At 37.9% G+C, this 26,455-nt stretch overlaps 1 protein-coding gene across 1 annotated transcript in view; it reads right to left on the reverse strand.

Annotated features, from left to right (window-relative positions):
- The window catches only part of ENOX1 (ecto-NOX disulfide-thiol exchanger 1), a 409,234-nt gene extending 383,583 nt beyond the window's left edge, over window positions 1–25,651 (reverse strand). Inside the window, exon 1 of the mRNA XM_063595931.1 lies at window positions 14,707–25,651. The gene's annotated coding sequence lies outside the window, so the exon portion shown is untranslated. The remainder of the gene's footprint in view (window positions 1–14,706) is intronic.
- Between the last annotated feature and the right edge of the window lie 804 nt (window positions 25,652–26,455).

Consider the following 26,455-nt stretch of genomic DNA (forward strand, 5'->3'; position numbering starts at 1 on the left):
CTTGAAGTTCTCAAAAATATCAGTAACTATCACGTTAGTTATTCAGCAGCAACGTTTTGCTAGTATTTCATATAGTAACAGAATACATGCCAACTAATTCCAAGAACTGCTTGTATAACTGGATTAAAAATTTCACTAATAATTATTGTAGAGAAGACCAGAAGCCTAGAGTCTGACAAAGATTGTTGTCTGGAGTGACTTCTCATCTGTTTACCTTCCTATAGGCTTTGGAGACCATTTCACTGGCAATGAAGGAATTCTACTGATTTTGCCCAAAATGCATCCTCAGGCCTACCTCCTTTCAGGGAGAAGGAACCAAACGAATAAATGATCCCATAGCCTACATCAGAGATCAGAAATAAAATGGTTTGGAATTGAGGGTGAGTGGGGAGAGAGTGACCTTGAGAGGCCACTGCAGGAGGGCCCTTCTAGGTCTCTGAGGCAACCACAACTCCTCCAGCTTTGTTTTCTTGGTTATTCTGTCTGCAGCGAAACCCTTAAAACAAAACAAAACAAAACAAAGAAGCCCTTCGAAGCTCACCTGAGAGGTGACTAGAATTAAGGAGAGGTTATGGAGTGTTCGTACTCAGCAGGGATTCGAAACCATGGAGGTAGCCAACAAGGGCGCCCTCACCCCTGAGGGTCCATTTGGATTTGCAATTCTATTCCCCCACCCCCACCCTGCCATCCAATCCCTGTACACACACACACACACACACACAGGCACTCCCTTTGAAGCAATTTATCAGGCTTTCTTCTGGGGAAAGTCTTGGAGTGAATATTAGTTTTCTTAACTTCTCCTTCTTCTATTGACAATGACCTGTTTTGTACCAAAGAAGCTATTGAGTAATGGAGTTATGAAGCACGCTAAAACTGGGAGTTCATCCAGGTAAAGCTATCTGGGATTTTGTGCCAGAGTCTAATCCTCTTGCCCTCTAGGTCTGGAGGTCTCTACAAGGTCAGGGAGATGTGCTCCTACCTAAGTGATTGTCTCTTACTGCGCCCAACAACGCCAGGCCCCATTGTGCTCGGAGGAGTGAAGGGATTACAAGGCAAGAGGGCAAAATAAACTCTTCCAAGATGCACAGATACTTCCCTTCTAATATCTCTGCACCATCCAGAGATACTAGCAAGGAAGGAGAAGTTCCCTTTACAATTTGGAATGCAGTATCCAGGAATGTGGTATAATTCTTTGATTTGGGTGATAGGTATAATTAGCAGTGGTAAAAACAGCAAGTTACTTCGGTCTACAAACTGAGGTCAAGTCATCCCTTCTTAAAAATTGTTAGCTGGACTGTTCCTGTCTGGTGTAATAGTGTGAATAAAGATTAGTCTGTACACATACATACAATTCCTCAAAATAGTATCTTCATATAAGGAGAGTTATATTTGTATAAAAGAACGTGTTTGAAAATTACAGGCAATGTAGCAACAATTCCTGAATTATTCTTTTGTTTACTTAGCACTTCAGTTCAAAAGGCTAATTAGTTATTTTGTTTAAGTTGAGGAAGAGGGGCTGAGGCTGACATGGAACCCAAAGTAACTATCTTTGGCTTATATAGTAGGTGGTTAGGATATATCAGGCGCTGTGTAGCCCTCCCTTTATTATCTCACTGAATTTTCACAACAACCCTGGGAAAGAGGTATTATTATCTCCATTTTGTAAGTGAAGAATCAAAGAGGGAGAGAACTTACTTAATGTCTCATGGGCTCATAGCTAACTATTAGCAAAGCCAACATTCAAACCCAGGCCTAACTCCAAACCTCACGACCAAAGTTGAACCAATACTTATTGGGAGATGGTGCATGAGGCAGCAGGGAGATTCCTGGCTCCCATTTTCCTTCAAGAGACTCTGCTGCAAGGAGCATGGGTGATGAACAGCCTCCAGTTGCCATACCTTTGCATCACCACAGCTTTCACTCCAAGACCAAGATTTTCCAGGGCTTCTCTCAGCCCATGTCTAAGCATGCGCTAAGAAGGTTGTCAGAGGTGAAAGGCTCAGGCGGTTTATCAGAGAGGCGGGTGGAGATCTGGAAGGACAGTGCTGTGGATCTCAGATGCCTCAGAGACACCAGGGCTCCCTTGGGGTGAACCCACAGCTAGGGAAAGAGATGGTGCCTCAGGGAGGGAAAGTGGCATACCTAGATCAGAAGGAGCTTAATGTACCAGATTTTAAGAGGCTGTTAAGTGAGAAGGGAAACCAGGACCCAAATGAGGTATAGATATTGAATGAATAGAAGTTTGTAGAGTAATAGCAGGTAGAACGAATTATTTACATTTTCTTTTTCTTTGGTGTCTCCTGTTTTCTTCTTCCTCCTTGATTATCTAACTCTAATCTCCTTATAAAAAACATACTCTTGTCCTTTTTCTTTCATCCTCCAGTCAGCAGAAAAACATACCAATGAACATTTTATTTCTTTTTTTTATTATACTTTAAGTTCTAGGGTACATGTGCACAATGTGCAGGTCTCATGTATTAGACTTTATGTTCGTTGTTCTCCATACAGATTAATTGAACATTAAAATTTATCTTTCTCAAGAAGAGTTAACTGCTCTTTTAACATGTATCATGGCCCTCAATTAACATTCTTTCATAGGGTTATAGGGTCAATGGTAAGAAGAGGGTACACTTTTCACTTTCATCAGAGGTATTTTCATAGGAAAATACTGGCTAACAAGATTTATCCTATAAAATTAAAACACTAGTGAAAATCAAATTCACTTAGAAAATATCTATATACAATTTCACTTACTAAAAGAGCTATAATAAAGGCAAAGGTTTTTCTTAAAGCAATCAACTTCAGGAGCTACTTGCAAATTAGTGTCTGTTCTTTTCTTTACCAGTCATTAGCCTGAATTGGTACCCAAGTCATGTTACGAGAAAATAAAGACTTACACAGACCATTTTAAATTCTGTAGTCTCAATTACCATATATACTCTTATTAATTGTTTCTAAGAATTCTTCTTCAAAATGTGTGGAAGTAACGCATCATATGGAAAGGCAACTGAGTTTTCATATACGGCTTAAAAATACAAACTTCAGAAACACAGATGTTATACCAAATTCTCACTTGCTTACTCCCAGCTAAACTCAATCTCTGAGCTTTAAAAAGATTTTCTAAACTGCTAAAGATGAAAAAAATGACATTATACATTCACATCTGGCTCTGTCACCATTTAGGGCATGTTAACATAGATTTTAAACATCTGGGGACAGGGGAAAAGATCTATCGGGAGCTTTTCACTACCATGACAACTGAAGTGTACTGTTGCTCAAATAGTTCAGTCTCTGCTCATCTACATTTAACACCACCACAGGCCTTCCATTTTTCACCACTTAAAAACAACAATTATCATAGGAAATAATACTCATATGTAGAAAGTTCCTAGGGAGGGTGTTTCTTTCATTTCCATCCTGCTTTAATCCTGTGGGTAGGACAGATCCTTCCTCTTTGCAGCAATGCAGTTAAACCAGTTTATATTTTCTGGCTTTTAGACATGGAAGTCCTTCCTATATTTTTGAGTCACTCAAGAGATGGCTCTTAATGACAAAGTCTTAAGGGAAATGGTGAAAATAACTTAGCATTATTTTTTTCTATAAAGCAGCATCCTTTCTGTGTGTTCAAAATTTAACCAACATTCTAAAGAGCATAGAATATGGGCAATAAAAATTATAGGTTTCATGTGTTAATGTTTTCTGAATGGCAGAAGTACAACATACTTTAGACATACTATTTTTCATTTATTCTTCAAAACTACCTGTAGTTAGTATTATTACTTCGGAAAATTAAACTATGGAGAGAGGTACAACATTCACACAACCATGTATTAAGTGCCTATGCTCGGGCAAGTGCTGTGCTAGGCAACAGGAATGTAACGGTAAAAATTACAGCATGCCCCACCCTCATGGAGTGTATCAGTCTGTTCTCACAAGGCTCTAAAGAACTACCTGAGACTGAGTAATTTATGAAGAAAAGAGGTTTAATTGCCTCACAGTTCCACACGCTTAACAGGAAGCATGGCTGGGAGACCTCAGGAAACTTACAATCACGTCAGAAGGCGAAGGGGAAGAAAGCATGTCTTACCATGGCAGAACAGGAGACACAGAGAGAGAGAGTGGAGGAAGAGCTATACACTTATCAGATAACCAGATCTTGTGAGAACTCACTCACTATTATGAGAAGAGCAAAGGGGAAGTCTGCCCCCACGAGCCAATCACCTCCCACCAGGGCCCTCCTCCGATACGTGGGGATTACAATTCAAGATGGGATTTGGGTGGGGACACAGAGCCAAATGATATCATGGAGCTTACCATCCATGGGCAAGAAAGGGAAACAAAGGGACACTGACAGGTGGGAATGGAATCTAAATCTGACTTCAAAGCAAAAACCAAAACATCAGGTCTGACTGACTTCTAAATCAAAAGCCTTGAAGTCACCTTTGACTCACCTCTTCCTGTCACACACAATACATCCAATCCATCAGCAAATCAGGCTAGCTCTGGCACAAAATCAATCCAGATTACAACCACATCTAACCACCCAGGTCAAAATCACAACCATCTCTCACCTGGATTATTACCTCCATTCCTAACTAATCTCTCCATCTCTAGCCCTTTCTCTATTTATTCTTTTCTCAAGAGACAGCCATCTGGGTCTTGCTAAAATGTTTTGTCAGACATGTCACTCTTCTGCTCAAAACCCTGCAAAGTCTCCCATCTCATTCAGAGAAAAAGCTGAGTCCTTACATCAGCCTGCAGGGCCCTATACAATGTACTGGGTCACTGTATCTCCCACTGCTCACTTTCTTGCTCACTCTTTTCTGGCCCACAGGCTTCTCTATTGTTCCGCAAACATATCTGGCCTCTTCTCATATCAGGAGTCTGTACTTGCTGTTCCCTCTGCCTAGAACTCTCATCCCTTCCGAACGGTACCAGCTTAGCAAGGCCTATCCTGCCCATATTTATGACAGCAAGCCTCCTCCAGCATGCCCTATTCTCCCTTCCCTGCCTCATCACTCTCTGCAGTACAAATCACCATCTGACATACACTTAACATGTTGAAACTGTTCACTGGCTGCCTCTTGTGTCTCCCGGCTCTACAGAGCTGACTGTGCTCATCTCTTCCCAGCTCCCATCCATTGATACCACATTGCTAGCCTGAAATCAGCTGTGATCAGCAAACACTACAAAGTAGGCCTTTAAAGAAAAAAAAAAAGACAGCCAAATTAGTGTACAGCATTCTCCTCCTAAGAATACATAGCCCCCTCCAACAAGAAAATATGCTGCATGAAGCAGAGTTTTTGTCCATTTTGCTCCATGCTTTCTCCACAGAACCTTAGTGCTTGGCACATAATAGGAACAAGATAAATGTTTGTTAAATGAGTGAACATTTCTCCTATCCTCAAGCAGATTGAAAGTACTAGTATCAGAGCTCCAAACCTTCATTTTCAGAACTGCTCTAAGCATGTTCTGTGGTTTAGAAAGCGTGGCCATTTTCCTGAACCTACCCCATCTGTTCCTAACGGGGGCTCCTCTCCACTTGCATGGTCTATGGGCAGAAGACACAAGGATTGCCAGTGCCCTCCAGTCTCTGCACATGCCTCTAACTCACAGACGGCAAAGCAGTAAATTGGGAAAATCCTGACAAAACTGGTTTTTCATTTTTATCGTAACTTGTTAAAACAAATATTAAACTACAGATGATACAGTGTGCTATGTTCAAAACTGTAGAAAAATGTGTGTTAAAACTGTGGGTCATGTTTAAGAAGACCCCTTTAAAAACACGTTGTTTAGAAAGTAAAATTTTTTTTTTTTTTAGGATCCAAGGAGCAGTTTAACAGAGGCTCTAAAGGAAAGAGCAAACTGATAAGGATCTGCAGAGGAAACACGTTATTCTGTCACATACACGGAGGATAACTCTTTGGTAAGTAAAAGAGAAAGAATGTCACTGACCCACTTAAATGTGTTAACAGGGCCTTAATTCAATTTAAGTGGGAATTCTAGAATGTTCATGAGCTTGGTGAACATGATGGAGGGAAGAGGTCTGAATTCTGTGGTGCAGGTGGGAGAGTCTGTGATTAAGATAACAATCAAAGTATTGAACTAGGAGAAAAGAGGGAAGAGGTTTAATAGAAGCCTCCACCAATCATGCTTCCTTCAGGAACACAAAATTGGACAACTATTCACACACAAAAAAGCACCTTTAAAAGAACCAAAAATCACAGTACCTGGTTTTAAATTTATATCACTGAAAGAGGCACTGAAGAGGATACAAAAGACAGTATTGAATTCCTGATGCCACCCCTTCCTCATTCCATGGCAGTACATCCCACCATCGCTGCACTCTCCCTCCCCTAAACACACTTGGGAAAGGGAGAGTGCAGTGATAGTGGGACTTTGCATTGAAACTCAGTGCTGCCCTGTCACAGAGGAAAGCAACACTAGGCAGAACTCAACTGGCACCTACAGAGGGAGCATTTAGACCAGCCCTAACCAGAGAAAAATCATTCACCCCAGTGGTCAGAACTTGAGTTCCAGCAAGCCTCATCACTGCAGGCTAAAGTGCTCTACAGATCTCAATAAACTTGAAGGCAGTCTAGGCTAAAAGGACTGCAATTCCTGGGCAAGTTCTGGTGCTTTGTTGGGCCCAAAGTCAGTGGACTTGAGATGCATATGACCTAGTAAGACACCAGCCAGGGCAGCCAAAGGAGTGTGAGTACCGCCCCTCCACCAACCCCAGGCAGCACAGCTCACAGCTCTGGGAAAGACTCCTTACTTCTGCTTGAGATGAGAATAAGGAAGAGTAAAGACTTTGCAAGTCCAAGTTCAGGACTTGCAACTTGGATACTAGCTCAGCCACAGTAGACAAGGGCACCAGGCAAAGTCCTGAGGCCCCCATTCCAGGCCCTAGCACCTGAATGACATTTCTAGACACATTCTGGGCCAGAAGAAAAGGACCCAATCTTGGGTAATTCATCACATGCTGACTAAAGAGCACTTTGACCCTGAATAATCAGCAGTAGGACCCAGGCACTACTCACTGTGAGCTTTGGGTAAGACTCAGAGACATGCTGGCTTCAGGTGTGACCCAGCATATTGCCAGCTGAAGTGGCTATGGGGAAGGACCCCTTACGCTTGAGAAAAGGAAAGGGAAGAGTAAAGGAGACTTTGTCTTACAGTTTAGGAACCAGCTCCGTCACAGTGGCACAGTGGGGTAGAGCATCAAGCTGGTTCTTGTGGTCCTCAATTCCAGGTGTTGACTCTTGCATGGCATTTCTGGACCAGCACTGGCCAGAGAGAAGTTCACTGCCCTGAAGGGAGAGTTCTAGGCTGGCAGTATCCACCACAAGTTGAATGAAGAGCCCTTGGGTCTTGAAGGAACAATGGTGGTAGCCAGGCAGTACTCACTGCAGACCTGGGGCAGTGGTAACCATGAGGACAGACTCCTCTGCTGGTGGAAAGGAGAGGGAAGATTCAGGAGGACTTTCCCTTGTGGCTTGGGTGCCAGCTTAGCTACAGTAGAATAGAGAATCAGGTAGATTATTAAGGTTTCCAACTCTAGGCCCTGGCTCCAGGACAGCATCTCTAACCTGGGGGGGATCTTTCTGCCCTAACAGGAAGAACACAAACTTGGCTGGCTTTACCACCTGCTGATTGTAGAGCCCTAAGGCCTTGAGTGAACACAAGTGGTATCCAGGCACTGGTTACCGCAGGCCTTTGGCAAGACCCAATGCTGTGCTGGCTTCAGGTCTCACATAGCACAATCCCAATAATGGTGGCCACAGGGATGCTTATGTCACCCCTCTTCCAGCTCCAGGCAGCTCAGCATTGAGAGAGAGACTCTGTTTGTCTGGGAGAAAGTAAGGGAAGAGAACAAGAGTCTCTGCCTGGTAATCCAGAGAATTCTTCCAGATCTTATCCAAGACCAACAAGGTGATAGCTCTCTGAGTCTGCAAGCGTCACAGCTTGGGCTTGGGGTACCCTCTAATGCAGATATGGCTGCAAGGACCAAAAACTTATAACACTAACATCTTTTCAAATACCTGGAAAACCTTCCCAAGAAAGACGGGTACAAACAAGCCCAGACTATGAGGACTACAATAAACACCTAACTCTTCAATGACCAGACTGGACAAATATCCACAAGCATTAAGACCATCCAGAAAAACATGACCTCACCAAATGAATTAAATAAGGCACCAGGGTTATATCCAGGGGAGAGAGAGCTATGTGACTATTCAGACAAAGAATTCAAAACATCTGATTTAAGGAAACTCAATGAAATTCAAGATAGCACAGAGAAGGAATTTAGAATACTGTCTAATTAATTTAACAAAGAGACTGAAATAATTAAGAATCAAGAAGAAATTCTGGAGCTGAAAAATGCAGTTGACACACTGAAGAATACATTATAGTCTCTTAACAGCAGCATTGATCAAGCAGAAGAAAGAATTAGTGACCTTGGAGACAGACTTATTGGAAAATACACAAAGGAGACAAAAGAAAAAAGAATCGAAAAGAATGAAGCATGCCTACAAGGTCTGGAAAATAGCCTCAAAAGCCAAAAGCACAAACCTAAGAGTCATTGGCCTTAAAGAAGAGGTAGAGAGAAAGAGAGATAGGGGTAGCAAGTTTATCCAAAGGGATAATAACACAGAACTTTCCAAACCCAAAGAAAGATATCAATATTCAAGTACAAGAAGGTTACAGAACACCAAGCAGATGTAACCGAGATAAGGTGACCAAGACATTTACTAATCAAACTCCCAAAGGTCAGGAATAAGGAAAGGATTCTAAAAGCATCAAGAGGAAAGACATAACATATAATGGAGCTCCAATACGTCTGCTGGCAAACTTCTCAGTGGAAACTTTACAGGCCAGAAGAGTGTGAAATGACATATTTAAAGTGCTTACAGAAAAAAACTTCTTATCCTAGAATAGTATATCCAGTGAAAATATCCTTCCAATAGGAAGGAGAAATAAAGGAGCAATAAACTATACAAACACATGGAAATCAGACAATAAGCTCCTAAATGACTAGTGGGCCAATGAAGAATTATGAAGGAAATTTAAAAATTTATTGAAACAAATAATTTTTTAGAGGAATAATTTTATTGTAGAAGAGTCTTATGTAAGCATAAGAGCAAAGAAAGATCCCACCAAATAAATAAGCATTATATATGATTACATAAAATATAACATTTCAAAATACATGCACACACACATCACAATATACATGACAGAGAAAAGACTAGTATCTTTACTATATAAGGATATTTTATGAATAATAAAAAAGGTAAATACATCAATAGATCAATAGAAAACCTGGCAAAAGATATAAACAGGCAACACACTGAGGAAGAGCTAGAAATAATAGATGGTAAAATGGATGGCAAATATATGAAATAATTTTAACACCTTATTTGTGATCAAATGAAAATTTCAATAATTCCAACACATTTATCATATGATATATATACACACAATTTCCACATTTATCTTATAAAACTGGCCAACATTTTTATTTTTGATGAATATGCCCAGCACTTAATAAAAATGTAGGAAAATGAACATTCATGCCAGCTCATGGAAATATAAATTGGACTAACCATTCTAATCCACAATTTGACAATAAATATAAAAGCCTTAAAATGTGTTCTGTATGAAGTAGGATATATGTTAGGATATCAGATTCTCCTAGGGATAATACCAAGGGTTTGAGGAGATGATATTCACTACAGCATCATATGTAACTGAAAAAAAAGGATAGGGCAATCTAAGTATCCAGTAGCCAAAATGTCCAAACCAATCATGAAATATGTGCACAGGATTGGAATAATATGAAGATGACACAAATCCAGTAGTAGACAAACACAGTGAACTATGGAAACAATTGACAGTGTATTTCTAAGGGAAAAAGTATCAAAAAGTACATGCTGTCATTCATTTAGCCAACACATTGAGTGCTGAACTTAATTATATAAATAATAACAGCTTATGTGTATATGTAAAGAAAATACAGAACAGACAGAAGGATAATAATATTACCTTTAAGTGTTGAATATTATAATGAAGATGATGGAAATCATCCATCATCTCACTATTGTTCACTGTAATAAACGTGTAAGACTTTGGAAATCAGAAAGTAATAAGTTATAAGGAAGTTATAAGGTGTCATGCTTTACCATATCTTACTTTTTTAAACATGCCATGCTCTTTCAACATGTCATGCTACATTGTCATGCTTTTCCCCATAAGTTATAATATGTCATGCTTTTTATTTTGCAAAATCCCTTCTCCTAAGAGTTTAATAATAATGATACCAATGAAATGGCAAAATGGTTCCAGCTGCTTTTTTTTCCTTTTATTTATTTTATTTATTTTTTTATTTTATTATTATTATACTTTAAGTTTTAGGATACATGTACACAATGTGCAGGTTAGTTACATATGTATACATGTGCCATGCTGGTGTGCTGCACCCATTAACTCGTCATTCAGCATTAGGTATATCTCCTAATGTTATCCCTCCCCCCTCCCCCCACCCCACAACAGGCCCTGGTGTGTGATGTTCCCCTTCCTGTGTCCATGTGTTCTCATTGTTCAATTCCCACCTATGAGTGAGAATATGCGGTGTTTGGTTTTTTGTTCTTGCAATAGTTTACTGAGAATGATGATTTCCAATTTCATCCATGTCCCTACAAAGGACATGAACTCATCATTTTTTATGGCTGCATAGTATTCCATGGTGTATATGTGCCACATTTTCTTAATCCAGTCTATCGTTGTTGGACATTTGGGTTGGTTCCAAGTCTTTGCTATTGTGAATAATGCCGCAATAAACATTCATGTGCATGTGTCTTTATAGCAGCATGATTTATAGTCCTTTGGGTATATACCCAGTAATGGGATGGCTGGGTCAAATGGTATTTCTAGTTCTAGATCCCTGAGGAATCGCCACACTGACTTCCACAATGGTTGAACTAGTTTACAGTCCCACCAACAGTGTAAAAGTGTTCCTATTTCTCCACATCCTCTCCAGCACCTGTTGTTTCCTGACTTCTTAATGATTGCCATTCTAACTGGTGTGAGATGGTATCTCATTGTGGTTTTGATTTGCACTTCTCTGATGGCCAGTGATGGTGAGCATTTTTTCATGTGTTTTTTGGCTGCATAAATGTCTTCTTTTGAGAAGTGTCTGTTCATGTCCTTTGCCCACTTTTTGATGGGGTTGTTTGTTTTTTTCTCGTAAATTTGTTTGAGTTCATTGTAGATTCTGGATATTAGCCCTTTGTCAGATGAGTAGGTTGTGAAAATTTTCTCCCATTTTGTAGGTTGCCTGTTCACTCTGATGGTAGTATTGAAACAAATAATAAAAGAAAAACAATACACCAAAACCTCTTGGATACAGCAAAAGCAGTACTAAAAAATTTTTCCCCATTCAGTGCAATACTAGCTGTTGGTTGGTTATGACTTTTATTGTATTGAGGTATATTCCTTAATACCTAGATTTTTGAGGGTTTTTAACATGAAGGGATGTTGAACTTTATCAAATGCTTATTCAGCATCAATTGAAATGATCATATAGTTTTTATCCTTCATTCTGTTCATATGATGTGTCACATTGATTCATTTGCCTATGTTGAACTATCTTTACATCCTGGGGATAAATCCCACTTGGTCATGATGAATGATCAAGTTTATAAGATCTGGAACATGACATCAATGCCCACTTTCACCACTGTTATTCAACACAACTGGAAGTCCTAGCCAAAGCAATCAGACAAGAAAAAGAAATAAAGGGAATCCAAATTAGGGGGAAATAAGTCAAATTTTTTGGTTGCAGATGATCTGATATTTGGAAAAACCTCAAGACTTTACCAAAAAACTATTAGAAATGATAAATTTCAGTAAAGTTGAAGAATACAAAATTAACATTCAATGATCAGTAGTGTTTCTATATGCCAACAGCAAACAATCTGAAAAAGAAATCTAGAAAGTAATCCCATTTACAACAGCTACAGATAAAATGAAATCCACAGAAATTGTGTATTTCACAAAAATGTGAAAGATATCTACAATGAAATAAAATACATAAAAATATGTATTTTACAAAAATATCTACAATGAAAATAATAAAATACTGATGGAAGAAATTGAAGAGAACACAAAAAATGGAAAGATATTCCATGTGCATGGGCTGGAAGAATCAATATGGTTAAAATGTCCATACTACACAAAGCAATCTACAGATTCAATGTAATCCCTGTCAAAATACCAATGACATTCTTCACAAAAATAGGAAAAACAATCCTAAAATTTATATGGAACCACAAAAGATCCAAAATAGCCAAAGCTATACCAAGCAAAAAGAACAAAAGTAAAAGAATCACATTATCTACTTCAAATTATACTATAGAGTTATAATAACCAAACAGCATGGTACTGGTATAAAAACAGACACATACACCAACGGAACAGAATAGAGAACCCAGAAACAAATCCATACATCTACAGTAAACTTATTTTTGACAAAGATGTCAAGAACATATCTTAGGGGAAAGTACAGTCTCTTCAATAAATGGTGCTGGAACAACTGGATATCCATATACAGAAGAATGAAACTAGACCCCTATCGCTCACCATATACAAAAATCAAATCACAATGGATTAAAGACTAAAATCTAAGAGCTCAAACTGTAAAACTACTACAAGAAAACACTGGGGAAATTCTTCAGGACATTGGATTGGGCAAAGACTTCTTGAGTAATACCTTATAAGCACAGGCAACCAAAGCAAAAATGAAGAAATAGGATTACATCAAGTTAAAAAGCTTCTGCACAGCAAAGGAAACAAAGTGAAGAGATAACCCAAAGAATGGGAGAAAATATTTGCAAACTATCTATCTGACAAGGGATTAATAACCAGAATACAGAAGGAGCTCAAACAACTCTCTAGGAAGAAATCTAATAATCCAATTAAAAAATGGGCAAAAGATCTGAATAGACACTTCTCAAAAGAAGACATGCCAATGGCAAACATGTATATGAAAAAGATTCTCAATATCATTGACCATCAGAGAAATGCAAATCAAAAGTACTATGAGATATCATGTCACCCCAGTTAAAATGTCTTTTAACCAAAAGTCAGACAATAGTAGATGTTTGCAAGGATGTGAAAAAAAGGGAATACTTGCACACTGTTTTTAGGAATGTAAATTAGTATAACCACTAGGGAGAACAATTTGGGGGCTCCTCAAAAAACTAAAAATAGAACTACCATATGATTTAGCAATGCCACTGTGAGTCATATACCCAAAAGAAAGGAAATCAGTATTTCAAAGAGATATCTGCACTCTCATGTTTATTGCAGCACTATTCGCAATAGCCATGGTTTGGAAGCCCTCAACAGACAAATGGATAAAGAAAATAGGGTACATCTACACAAGGAGGTACTATTCAGCCATAAGAAAGAATGAGATCCTGTCATCTGCAACAAAAATGGATGCAAAGGAGGTTGTTATATTAGGTGAAATAAGCCAGGAATGGAAAGACAAACTTCTCATGTTCTTACTTATTTGTGGGAGCTAAAAATTAACACAATTGTACTAATTGATATAGAGAGTAGAACAATGATTACCAGAGACTGGGAAGAATAGTAGGAGCAGGGGGAAGGGGAGTAGTTAATGGGTACAAAAATATAATTAGATAGAATGAATAAGATCTAGTATTTGATGGCAGGGCATGGTGGCTCAGGCCTGTAGTCCCAGAACTTTGGGAGGCTGAAGTGGGTGAATCATTGAGCCCAGGAGTTTGAGATCAGCCTGGGCCACATGGGAAAACCCCATCTCTACTAAAAAAATAGAAAAATTAGCCGGGTATGGTGGCATGTGCCTGTAGTCCCAGCTACTTAGGGGGAGTACCGCTTGAGCCCAGGAGGCAGAGGTTGCAGTGAGCTGAGATAGTGCCACTGTGCTCCAGCCTGGGTGACAGAGCGAGACCCTGTCTCAAAAAATACATATATATCCAGTATTTGACAGCACAATAGAGTGACTACAGTAAACAATAAATTATACATTAAAAAATAACTAAGAGGATAATTGGATTGTTCGTAACAAAGAAATGATAAATGCTTGAAGAGATGAATACCCCATTTACCCTGATGTGATTATTATGCATTGTATGCATGTATCAAAATATTTCATGCACCCCTTAAATGTGTACACTTGCTACGTAACCACAAAAATTAAAAATTAAAAAAAAAATCACAGAGTATTGGATTAGGCCAAAAGTGTGCATACAGGGTTTGTGCTTATTGTGCATAGAGTTTCCTTCTTTATTAATGAAGCTTTCTGTTTTTCCTTTCTTTAGAGTTATCAATATACCCTAAGTAATTTATTTGTAACCGCATAGTTTGTTGGTAAGAAGTTCCCTACAATTTTCCTTATTTTCAAATATTACCAATGGCAGTAAGTTAACACATTCATGGGAGCAAAGCTACAAAAATGTTAGTCTGGCCATACAGAAAACCCTGGCTTGATGTGTGTTTAGTGCTTACAAATCCCCAAATATATGAGACACATTATTTCATATCATCTGACCAACAATTTTGTAGAGCAAATATTGCAAATCCTGAATATTATAATACTCATTTTATGCATGTAGATAAGTATAAAAACTGAAGCTCACAGAGGTTACTGCTCACCAATTAGGGCAAGTACAGTTGCTGAAGTCCCAGCCTGCAGACTCAAGACCCTACTGCTCTTTCCAATGCGTGATGCTGATTCTCTTGAAGGGAAGTTTGGAATCTTCAGAGGTATGTGTTAGGCATGGGTAGATATAAGGATTCTCTGACAAAACCTCTGGTAGAGACATCCTGTGAAATGTCTGTGGTCTTTGTCTCTGGGTAATATCTGTCTAATCCTCTCTTGAGCTCAGGGAGTTGCAATGGCTTAAGGCTGGAAGCACCAAGTCACTAAGCAGAGAAACATCCAGGAACAGGCATGCATGTATGATGCAGAATGGCTGGGAATCATTCCATCATGTGACACCACTTTACAATATCTTCCTTTGTTATGTGTTCCTGAAAAATACTTTAGAAACATATCCTCTTCACTAAAGACATTTCAGTAATTGACTCCTTAATTCAATAAATGAAAGCATCATTATTTTGAGGTCTGAGAATGGGTGCGAGCATGGGGAGGGCAAAGTGTCATTTCTGGTTGAATTTCCTGAGAATAAGAACACCGGACTTTAAACAATATGATATGACTTTTTCCCCGAAACTGAAGTTATTTCTATCCTATTTAATGTCACATATATTTTAACTATTATGTAAAAAACATTGTGTTAGATGTCAAAGGATATAAAGATGACTGAGATCATTTCTTCCCTCAAGGAATCACCAATCCAATGAAAAGATGAAACTCATCTTTCTAGAATACACTTTCCCGTGTTTATCTTTGAAAGAGTACACTGAATATTATACAACTTCTCCTTGATGACTGAGGGACATCATTCCAAGCCAGCTGATGTTCTGGGCCACAACAATAAGCACAGCTGCAGCTAGAAATGAGTGTGACAGGAGCTCAGGGCTATTGGTCATAGGAGTTAACCAAGAACTGCCTTCTGCCATCTCAAATTGGGTGGATGAGGGGCTGGATAGATAACAGATATAAATACCCTGATGTCATGATTGCTTTTTGGTCTTTTCCCTTTTTCCTCCCATCCTATATATGAACCAAAGACCTGCTTCATGACTAATGTGCTTTGAACCAGCACAAAACCGCCATTAGCCATCACTGAGGTATACAGGTAGCAACAGCTGAAGACCTTTCCTGTCGGGCACCCTGCAGAGTGTCCAGGTCTGACCTAAATGTTACTCCTTATTGCTGGGCCTCCTCTAACGTCAGTGTCAGCTACCCACCTCCTTTCATCACTTGAATTTCTAAACCAACTGGCATCACCCCTTCTAAGCTCTGCCAGTTATTCTGCTATTCAGAACTCTCTGTTCTCAAATTACAATGTGTATAAAATGTCCAGCACAGTGCCTGACACAGAGCAGGCACTCAGTAAGTGCTAGAGTCCCTTTCCTTGTATTTTATAGTCTAATCTTTGATCTGACATTTTTCCTGTCTCTGTGTCTTTTTACGATCAGGTGGATATACATAGGTACTTCTTTATGGTTAGCAAACCAAAAAATCACAACCCATTACTTTCTATTTGTACATATCTGTGAATGAAGATTTTTTTCCTTTTACCCCTGCATAAGATACTTATTAGCTTATCTACACCTTAATAACTCATTTGCAACTGTATAGATAGCTTAAGGGTTCTTTTTTATTTTCATAAATTTTCTCCACCCAGTGGTTATAATTTAATAAAGTAGTCACTGTGGCTGTATTTATATTTTGTAAGTAATTTATGTTTTGGTATAATGAATAATTCTGGATCTGAGTTATGTGACTGTGAATATACAGTTTGAGCTTTCTAGAATCTCTTCACTACCATTCTGATGCTGCCTCCTCTCATCTGATGACAACAACCTCATAGAAGAGATAAAAGTCTAAGATTCAAATCTAAAAGGCAAAGCAATTATAAAGTATAGCACATGTAGCATCTAATTATTTTTCCACATATAATGTCACACATGCAATTGGAAAAATGTTCTTTTGTTATTTGTAACATAAACCATGTCATTTTATTTTATTTTCACTTCCTTGCAGACTCTCATTAAAGCTTGCACACATATTATTATTGCATTGAGAAGTAATAACTTCATTATTATGGCATAACAATTAATGTAAGGTGTATCAACACAAATATTTAAAATGACCATTACAAATGTAAGAAAAACATTAATCTACTACTAGGGACTTACTTCATTCATGTAAGAAATTTTTCCATCTTCTGTCCATCTGGAGAAGAGCAAGATAAATTAATCTTTGGTTCCAAACATTTTTAGAGTTGTTTTATCAGGAAATAACTTCCTATTTTCCCAAGTTTTGAAATTTTGCACCTTCTCATAAGTATAAAAGAATCTCAGCATTTCACTTTGACCCATTTCAAATTTATATGGCAGATTTCCAAATGCTGGGAATTGCAAAGTGCCTGCTCTTAGCACATGATATCTACCATCTGCCCTGGCCATCAGGATAGGGTCCAGATAGTTCTCCAACATAATATTGTAAAGTCAAAGTGCTCTTGGCATTTATGTAATATTTTTGCAACATTTTGCAGGTGATAAATAAATTGTAACTTTTTCAAACTGGGACTCATCTAATTACATGCATGGGAGCACTTTTCTTGTGCTGTGTATTCAACTGTGTATGCTTGTACCTGCTAATTCATCCTCCACACCCACCCCACACAATCTGTCCAACTGAGATTTGATCATGTGAGTGCTGAGAAAGGCTAAAGGTTTGGTACCCATTCAAAATGATATTTTTAAAGTACTTATTCAACATTTATTAGATGGAGTTGGGGAAAACTTATTTTCCATTAAGAAAAGTGTGTCTCTCTTTATGCTTAGTTAATGAACAGGATTAGTTCATGCACTAAATGAACATATCACTTTTATTTGGGTCAGTCTTTCATTTCACAATTTTGTGGTTTCTCATTAAGGGACAGCATTAGTTATTCATATTCAGGAGGGCAGAGGTAACTCTCACAGATATGGTTACAAAGTTACAAAACAGATTTCAAAGTTCTTTTATTTACTTTCATGTTGTTAAAACATTTCCCATAGTTTTTTTTTTTTTCAGTTCAGTTTTATGACTTACCGATCCAGGAAAATGCTTGGAAAGCACAGTAACAACTTTTAAACTTAATATTAAAAACAAATCAAATTGCCCATTGCCAATAAACATACCTATGTAAAATACTACTCAGTGGAAGAATTTCAACTGACAGTGAGTGACCTGTCAAATTCAGGCAATTCTAAAATAGGATGGTGGTGGTGCTTGCTGTTACACTGTGCAAAATATTCAATAGCGAGAGTTCAGGAATGCCAATAATTTTTTGTTATTATTATCAAAACATTCAATAAAGATAGTTCAATAATGGCAGCAACTCTTACTGTTATTTCCCTCCTATCCCACCTTGGGGGCCTTGTAATAAATTTTGCTTGCAAATTGCCTAAGTGTTATATGTGGAAAGCTAAGTTAACAGGTGTCATGGTTCCCATTTATACCACTGATGTTCCAATGCAAGGTGCCCGGGGAAACTGCCATCCCTTAATCCAGCTCTGCTCACCCAGACATACACATACACCCATCAATCCATCTGTTAGGCATTAAGAATTACAACAGTATAAAGAACAATCCTTTGGTGTACATATTTAAATGTTAAATATATACTGAAGGGTTTGAAGCAAGGATCTGGCAAACACGACTGCATCACACATCTGGTTCAGCCCTGTCTGGATGTCAGAATGCATCCGTCATTTTGGATTTATGTATAATGACAGAAATCAAGTCACGACCCATGTAGTCTCAAAAGGCTACTTAGATGATGATGAAGATCCACAATATTCCCTGAAGTACTGCTGATTCTTCAACTCTATTAAGAATATACATTTCTGATATTTTAAATATCTTAAGTCAGTGATTTTGGCCATCTGGGAAAAACAGTGTTGCAGCATGTAATTTAGGTAATTTCAACAGAGCCAGTTCAATCTTAAATCATTATTTCTAATGCATTCTGGCAATACTTTTTTTGTAAAGTGAAATTATACAACACTTCCAGAAACCACAGAATGTGACTTAACAACCAATTACTTGTACAGTTTGCAAAACAAGTAAACCTCTCAGCAGTTGGGAGCTTGGCTGAGAGGCCTAGGCTTGCCCTTGGCATGGTACCTTGCTCTTTTCTATGAGTTCACATTGCTTTCTAGCCTGCTAATGCACTGGCCTTATGAACACAGATTCCCTAAATGCTCTCCAAGAGTCTGATATCACATTCAGGGTTAACACATTTTTTCCCTTGTTGCAATTCAGCAGTTTTTTACAGTCATTCATATCCAACCAATTGCTGTCAACAGGCATCTTCACATATGAATGTTAATAGCATATTATTAAAGAGTTCCTGGTAATTTGTTTTGTGGGCAGAGTTGATGAGGGGTGACTATAGGAAGGGAAGCCAAAGGAAAAACATTTCAACTACTCTGGAAGCTGACCTCTGGAAAGCAGTCAGAGAGAACAGATGAAGGAGCCAGGCAAGCTCTTTTTGAATAAGATGGTGTGTATTACAGCTAGGAAGAGCCAACAGAGTAGATCTCACAGTGACCAGCCCAGCTAACAGCAGTTGAAATTGTTAGTCATGAAAATACAGATGCCCTCTGTTCGGATTACCCTCATGTTTTCTCAGTCACTAGTTTGAGAGTATCATATTTGAGAGACAGAGTTTTTCTTGATAATTGAGAAAGATCAAAAAGGGAACTGAATTTTCATTGGCAAAAAGACTACATAAATAGAAGCAACATCTTTGTTGGTGCCTGCTTGTCATCAGCTAGAAAGGTCCGATTTTTTTTTGCAAAAACCTTAGGAACAGGATTCAGGGTACTTTCCAAAAGAGAAAAGTAAAGGCAGACTTCATGGCTCCTAGAAAGTTTACATCCAAGAATTCCCTATAATGTAAACTTGAAAATTAATGCTTTTTCCTCCACAAGAACTTGTTTCAAAAAGTTAGTCTGGTAACTCATTCTCATAAATTGTTCTTAGTATTTTTCTTGCAGATTTTCATGATATGGTTCCCAAAATAAATCAGTAGCAAGCATTATGATCTGTGCCTTCCACTTCAGCATAGTACTTTGCTCCATAAACATAATATAATGAACATTTATGTATCACTACCTTTCTTACTTTTCTTTACTCACTTCATCATATCATCAACAAAATGTATTTGATACACAGTTGCAAATAAATATTAAGCTTTACGTTTTGTAATAAATATTTCTGAGTAATAAAAATGTTCCAACTGATCAAAAAATTTGATATTTGATGATGGCATTTGAAGAGATGCATGTTTATTAGCTCAATTTAGCCATTTCACATTGTATACATTTTTTTAAAACGTTGTACATGATAAACACATACAATTTTTATCAATTATAAAAAATTTTGAGTGTTATATTTGAGTGATAACAAATTTAGATGAGTTAACAGAATACATACATACCTCCTTAATAAATTTTATTGTTTACTAGTCCATCTTCAAAAGTTCATCATATTAACTACAGTCAGAAATTGGTTCCCAAAGTTCATTATATTTATTACAGTCAAAAACAGTTTCTAGGAAGTCTATTGTATTTATACAATTAAAAATGACTCAACTATTGGGTACAAGGTTTCTTTTAGGATGGTGAAAATGTTCTAAAATGATGGTTGTACAACCTGAACATAAATGAAAAAATTATGTACTGCTGAACTGTACACTTTAAATGAGTGAATTTTATGGTATGTAAATTATATCCCAATAAAGCTATTTTTAAAATGGGTCAATCAAGGACACTAAGAGTTGTTTATTTGAAAAGTTCAAAAAAATTGACAAACCATTAGCTAGATCAAGAAAAAACTCAAATAAATCAAATCAGAAATGAAAGAGGAGGGATTATAACTGATGCCACAGAAATTAAAAGGATAAGAGGCTACTATGAAAAATTATATACCAACAAATTAGATAATCCAAAAGAAATGGATTAATTCCTAGAAACATACAACCTACCAAGACTGAACCATAAATAGAAAGTCTTAACAGACCTATAAGTAGTAAGAAGATTAAATCTACTAAAATACCAAAAATTAGCCCGGCATGGTGGTAGGTGCCTGTAGTCCCAGCTACTCGGGAGGCTGAGGCACAATAATCGCTTGAGCCCTGGAGGCGGAGTTTGCAGTGAGCCGCCGAGATCATGCCACTGCATTCCGGCTTGGGCTACAAAATAAGACTCTCTCAAAAAAAAAAAAAAAAAAAAGGAGGTATACCTCATTTTACCCATTTCATTCCACACTAATGAAAAATAAAAGTGTCAGCTGTCCTAGGAATGCAGAATATAAAAGGTGGGGCAACAGGGCATGTGGTGCTTTCCTTAGTTTACTTTGACAATAAAAACTCCTATCTCTGTTGTTGCTGGAATAGTATTTATTGGAAATCAGCCTCTCAACAGTCCTCACCCATCAGGAACAGGAATCTGCCATTAGCTTGACAACATACAGAGCACCATATCAGGGTTACTATGGGAAGACTCTGTTGTGGCATCAGAAACACAAAAAACACTGGATACAGTTAGTTTCTGTTGACAGTTTCAGAAGAAATCCCACAGATTGGACAGGCTGCCTGCTGAAAGGGTTGTCACTACACACAGCATGCCCCGAACCCTGGAATGAAGGTACCCCTATCTGTGTGACCAGGACTGAACAACTCTGAGGCTCTTTTTCTAAGCTCTTAGATTCCTGCAAGAACCTCACACTTACCTCCTCACCTGGCTTTGGACCTCAAGCTAAAAGTGCAAACAGTCTGCCTACTTTCCTCATAAACATTTCCCCAAAATAAAGGCCTTTTTTTTTTTTTTTTAGCACTTGCTTACCTGTGTTCTCGCTTTCTCTGTCTTCCTCTCCCTCCCTCCTTCTCTCCCTGCTCACTGTCATCAGCTGGGTCCCAATCCAGTTTCTACACCTACATTCATGACTAATGACCCACCAGCAGCCCCTAAGAGCCACTAGGCTGTAATGAACATTTTCCTGCCAGTTACATGTGGTGGGTCTGGGAGGAGCCCCCCATTTCCAATGAGGGTATGTTAAATACAGTTAGAATGATGTGGGATGTGGACTCTGGAGCCTTGCTACATACAAAATGTGGTCTGAGGACCAGCAACAAGGCATCATGTGAGAACTTGCTAAGTATGCAGAACCTTAGACCCTACCCCAGAACTACTGAATCAGAACATGCATTTTAACAAGATCTCTTGGTGATCTGAATGTACATTAAGGTTTGAGGAGCCTTGGTATAAAATTTGAATGTATTTTGAGAGAAGACTGTGGAATTTGGTGGGGGATGGGGAAGTGGTAGGATTCTTATGTACAGGGCTATTTACAGAGAAAACAAATAACATTCATTAAATACTGAATAATTTACTTTCTTTAAAATAAGAGGAATAAATAAATCCAATTACTATATGTATAGGGCCTTGAGACATCAGTGAGCTTAAGGAAACTTCAGCAGTAAGGCTTAAATACTTATTCTTATTCTTTGTATTTTAATAAATCTGTTTGCATAAGAGCTTTAAATTGTATCAGTGACAAGTAGGTATGTTTTCATAATGGAATAATAGTGAGCAATAATGCCCCCCAAAAGAGGCGGAGCAAGGCATAAGTAAACAAAATGTATGTGTGTCGCATACATTTCAACAGGTGAATCCAGCATGGCATGATGGAAACTTAAGTTCCGGGGCCCACACAGGCCCCTTCCAAGGACCAGGAACTAACTTTGCATTCAAAATTTTGTTCTCTCTTCTTACAGACAGCCTCAAAAATTACATAATCTTAAAACTTCACAAAACCTGGAACCATGCCTGATCTAATTAATCATGAAAACTCTTCTTAAGTTTATTATTGTTATTATTATTATTATACTTTAAGTTCTGGGATACATGTGCGTAGAATGTGCAGTTTTGTTACATAGGTATACACGTGCTATGGTGGTTTGCTGCACCCATCAATCCGTCATATGCATCAGGCATTTCTCCTAATGCTATCCCTCCCCTAGCCCCTCATCCCCCAACAGGCCCTGGTGTGTGATGTTCCCCTCCCTGTGTTCTCTTTGTTCAACTCCCATTTATGAGTGAGGACAAGTGGTGTTCAGTTTTCTGTTCCTGTGTTAGTTTGCTGAGAATGATGGTTTCCAGCTACATCCATGTCCCTGCAAAGTACATGAACTCGTCCTTTTTTTGTGGCTGCACAGTATTCCAGGGTGTATATGTGCCACATTTTCTTTATCCAGTCTATCATTGATAGGCATTTGGGTTGGTTCCAAGCCTTTGCTATTGTGAACAGTGCTGCAATAAACATACGTGTGCTTGTGTCTTTAAGTTTGACATTATATATATATATATATGTATATATATTTTTTTTTAGGACAGAGTCTTACTCTGTTGCCCAGGCTGGAGTGCAGTGGTGTGATCTCGGCTCACTGGAACCTCTACCTCCTGGGTTCAAGCAATCCTCCCACCTCAGCCTCCCAAATAGCTGGGAGTACAGGTGCCGCCACCACACCTGGTTAATTTTTGTATTTTTAGTAGAGATGGGGTTTCGCCATGTTGGCCAGGCTGGTCTAAAACTCCTGATCTCAGGTGATCCTCCCGTCTCAGCCTCCCAAAGTGCTGGGGTTACAGACACGAGCCACCATACCCAGCCAACATATAATATTTTAAAATCCTTTCTAGAATTATATCACTATCATTCAAACTACAAATGAAAATAACAATTTAATTGACACATGACCTAGGAATAATTCTGCTCATGTGTAAGAAAAACTGTTTGTAATGATACGGTTCATATCTTACTCTTCTTTCCATGTTATCATTTAACATGATTAAATTTAACAAATATATCATTTGTTGACATTTCTCTCTCTTCCCTTCTTCTTTTCCTCCTATTTTAACTTAAAAACCTAACTACTGCAGAGGTGAGGAGGTACTAGAGGAAATATCCAAAAATGTTCCTCAGGAATTTTTGTTTAATTTTGTTTTATTATTTTCCTCAGGTTTGAAACTCATATCTACTTACATTTTTTAAAGAATGCAAAAGGTAAAACAGTAAACACACACACACACATATACATACATACACATATTAAAAAGATAAATTCTGGTGACATTTTAGTGACTAGTATTTCCAACTATTTAGGTAAGATGTTAACAGTGTGGTTTTGAGAGTTACATGTGAGTGTATGTATGAACATATACATAACTGTATGAGAGAGAGATCTAGAAATTGCTGTCCTGCCCACCAAACCACTGATACACCTTTTTCACACAGTTAAAGTAGCTGTGCCTCATTATGAGCTAGAATGTATTCTGTATGTATGGTTATCAATATAAACAATCTGCCAATGCTGGGCATTCCATGTGTTTCTGATTTTCATTTTATAAATGAAGCTGCTATGGATATCCTTATGCACACTCCCTCTTGCTCTTTCCTTATTTTGTCCTGAGGACAAATCCCTGTTATGAAAATTGTGGGATAAAATTTTGGAACACAATACCAGTGTGCCTTCTGAAGAGTTTCATCAATTTACAGTACTATCAAAAGACAATTTCACTTTTAAAACATCATTTGCTAATTTGAGAGACAAAAAAATCTGTTTTTGTTTATATGCTTACTTTTTAAACTTTTAAAGTAAAATACACATACAGAATAGCACACAGCTTGATGAGTTATTACAAAGCAAACACCAGCCTGTTCTACCTGTAGCACTCTGTACTAGGTCAAGATACAGAATATTCACAGCTCCATGGAGACTCCCTCACATCCCTGCCAGTCACTACTCCCTCCTTCCTCTTGAAAACTAACCCCCAACCTGACATTTAACACCATAGACTGTTTTTGTAAATAACTTCTTTGGCTCAACATTCTATGCATGAGATTTACCCATGCTGTTCCTTGTATCTGTAGTTTATTCATTGTTGTTGCTGTGGAGTAATCAATTATATGAATATACCACAGTTATTTTGCCATTTTCTTGTTGATGGATATTATAGTACTAAGTGCAGTTTATATATTTGGGTGATGCTGCTATGGTCATACAAAACCTTAAACTTTTATATGCTTAAATTCATCAATCTTTTCCCTCTATGATTATATTACTGGTGTCCCATTTTTAAAAGACTTTTCCCACTCCAAGATTATGAAATATTTATCTATACTTTCTACCACTATGTTTGTTTCCACTTATTACATTTATAGCTTTACTTCATTTGGAATGTATTAGGATATATGGAGTAATTATGCATATATATGTGTACATACATACATATCTAAATGTGTATTTACATGTATATATATACACACACATATATATATACACACACATACATGTGAATAGGTACACTTGAGTCTGTTTCTGGAAATTCCATCCTTTTTAAAAAACATGCTAATATATACTTCAATTGATAATACAAGCACAAGGTGCAAAATTCAAGTGGAATAACAGGGTATATAAAGATAGTAAGTAAGGCTTTTCCCACATCACCCATCAGACACGCAGCTGCTCTCCCTAGGCTCAATCATGGTTTCTAGTCACTTATCTATCACCCCAAAAGTACTCTATGCATATAAAAATGTACACATACGGCTCTTATTTTTAACATTAACATGCCTTTATATAACATTCCATAACAGTTCTAGATGTGAATTTTCATATAAATCAATACATTTGTATTATCTCACTCTCCGTAATATCTGCACAGAATTTCACTGTATGAATTTAGTAAAAACCTGTACCCCCAGTGGGCTAAAACATTATTGGTAATCTTTTGCTACTACAGCTAATATTGAAATGAATATCCATCGAATGAATAATTGTGTACATGTATGAGTACAAAATATTTGTAGAATAAATTCTTAGAAATTCAATTCAAGATCAAAGTGTATTTTTTTTTCTTTTTTTTTTTTTTGAGATAGAGTGTCACCCAGGCTGGAGTGCAGTGGTGTGATCTCAGCTCACTGCAACCTCCACCTCCCTCCCAGGTTCAAGTGATTCTCCTGCCACAATCTCCTGAATAGCCAGGACTATAGGCGCTCACCACTATGTCTGGCTAATTTTTTTGAATTTTTAGTAGAGACAGGGTTTCACCATGTTGGCCAGGCTGCTCTCAAACTCCTGACCTCAGGTGATCCACCCACCTTGGCCTCCCAAAGTGCTGGGATTACAGGCATAAGCCACAGTGCCCGGCCAAAGTGTATGTGTATTTTTTAATTAAACTTTTATTTTGAAATAATCCTATCTTCACATGCAGTTGTAAGAAACAATAGAGAGACATACAGTGTAACCTTTGCCGAGTTTTCCTCAATGGTAGCATCTTGCAAAACTACAGCACAGTATCACAACCAGGATATTGACAATGATACAGCTAAGATAGAGAATATTTCTATCACCTTGAGAATCTCTCATTTTGCCCTTTCACAGCCATATTCACTTAACTCTTACCCCACACCCTTAGCTTCTGGCAACCACTCATCTGTTCTCCATTTCTATAATTTTGTCATTTCGAGAATGTTATATAAGTGGAATCATACAGCATGGAATTTTTGGAGATTGGTGTTTTTCACTCAGCATAATATTCTGGAGAGTCATCTAGGTTGTTGTGTATATCAATAACTCATTCCTTTTCTTTTTTTATTTTTCCATAAGTTATTGGGGGTACAGGTGGTATTTAGTTATATGAGTAAGTTCTTTAGTGG

This window comes from Pan paniscus, chromosome 14, assembly GCF_029289425.2.
Source record: "Pan paniscus chromosome 14, NHGRI_mPanPan1-v2.0_pri, whole genome shotgun sequence".
Classification (NCBI taxonomy): domain Eukaryota; kingdom Metazoa; phylum Chordata; class Mammalia; order Primates; family Hominidae; genus Pan; species Pan paniscus.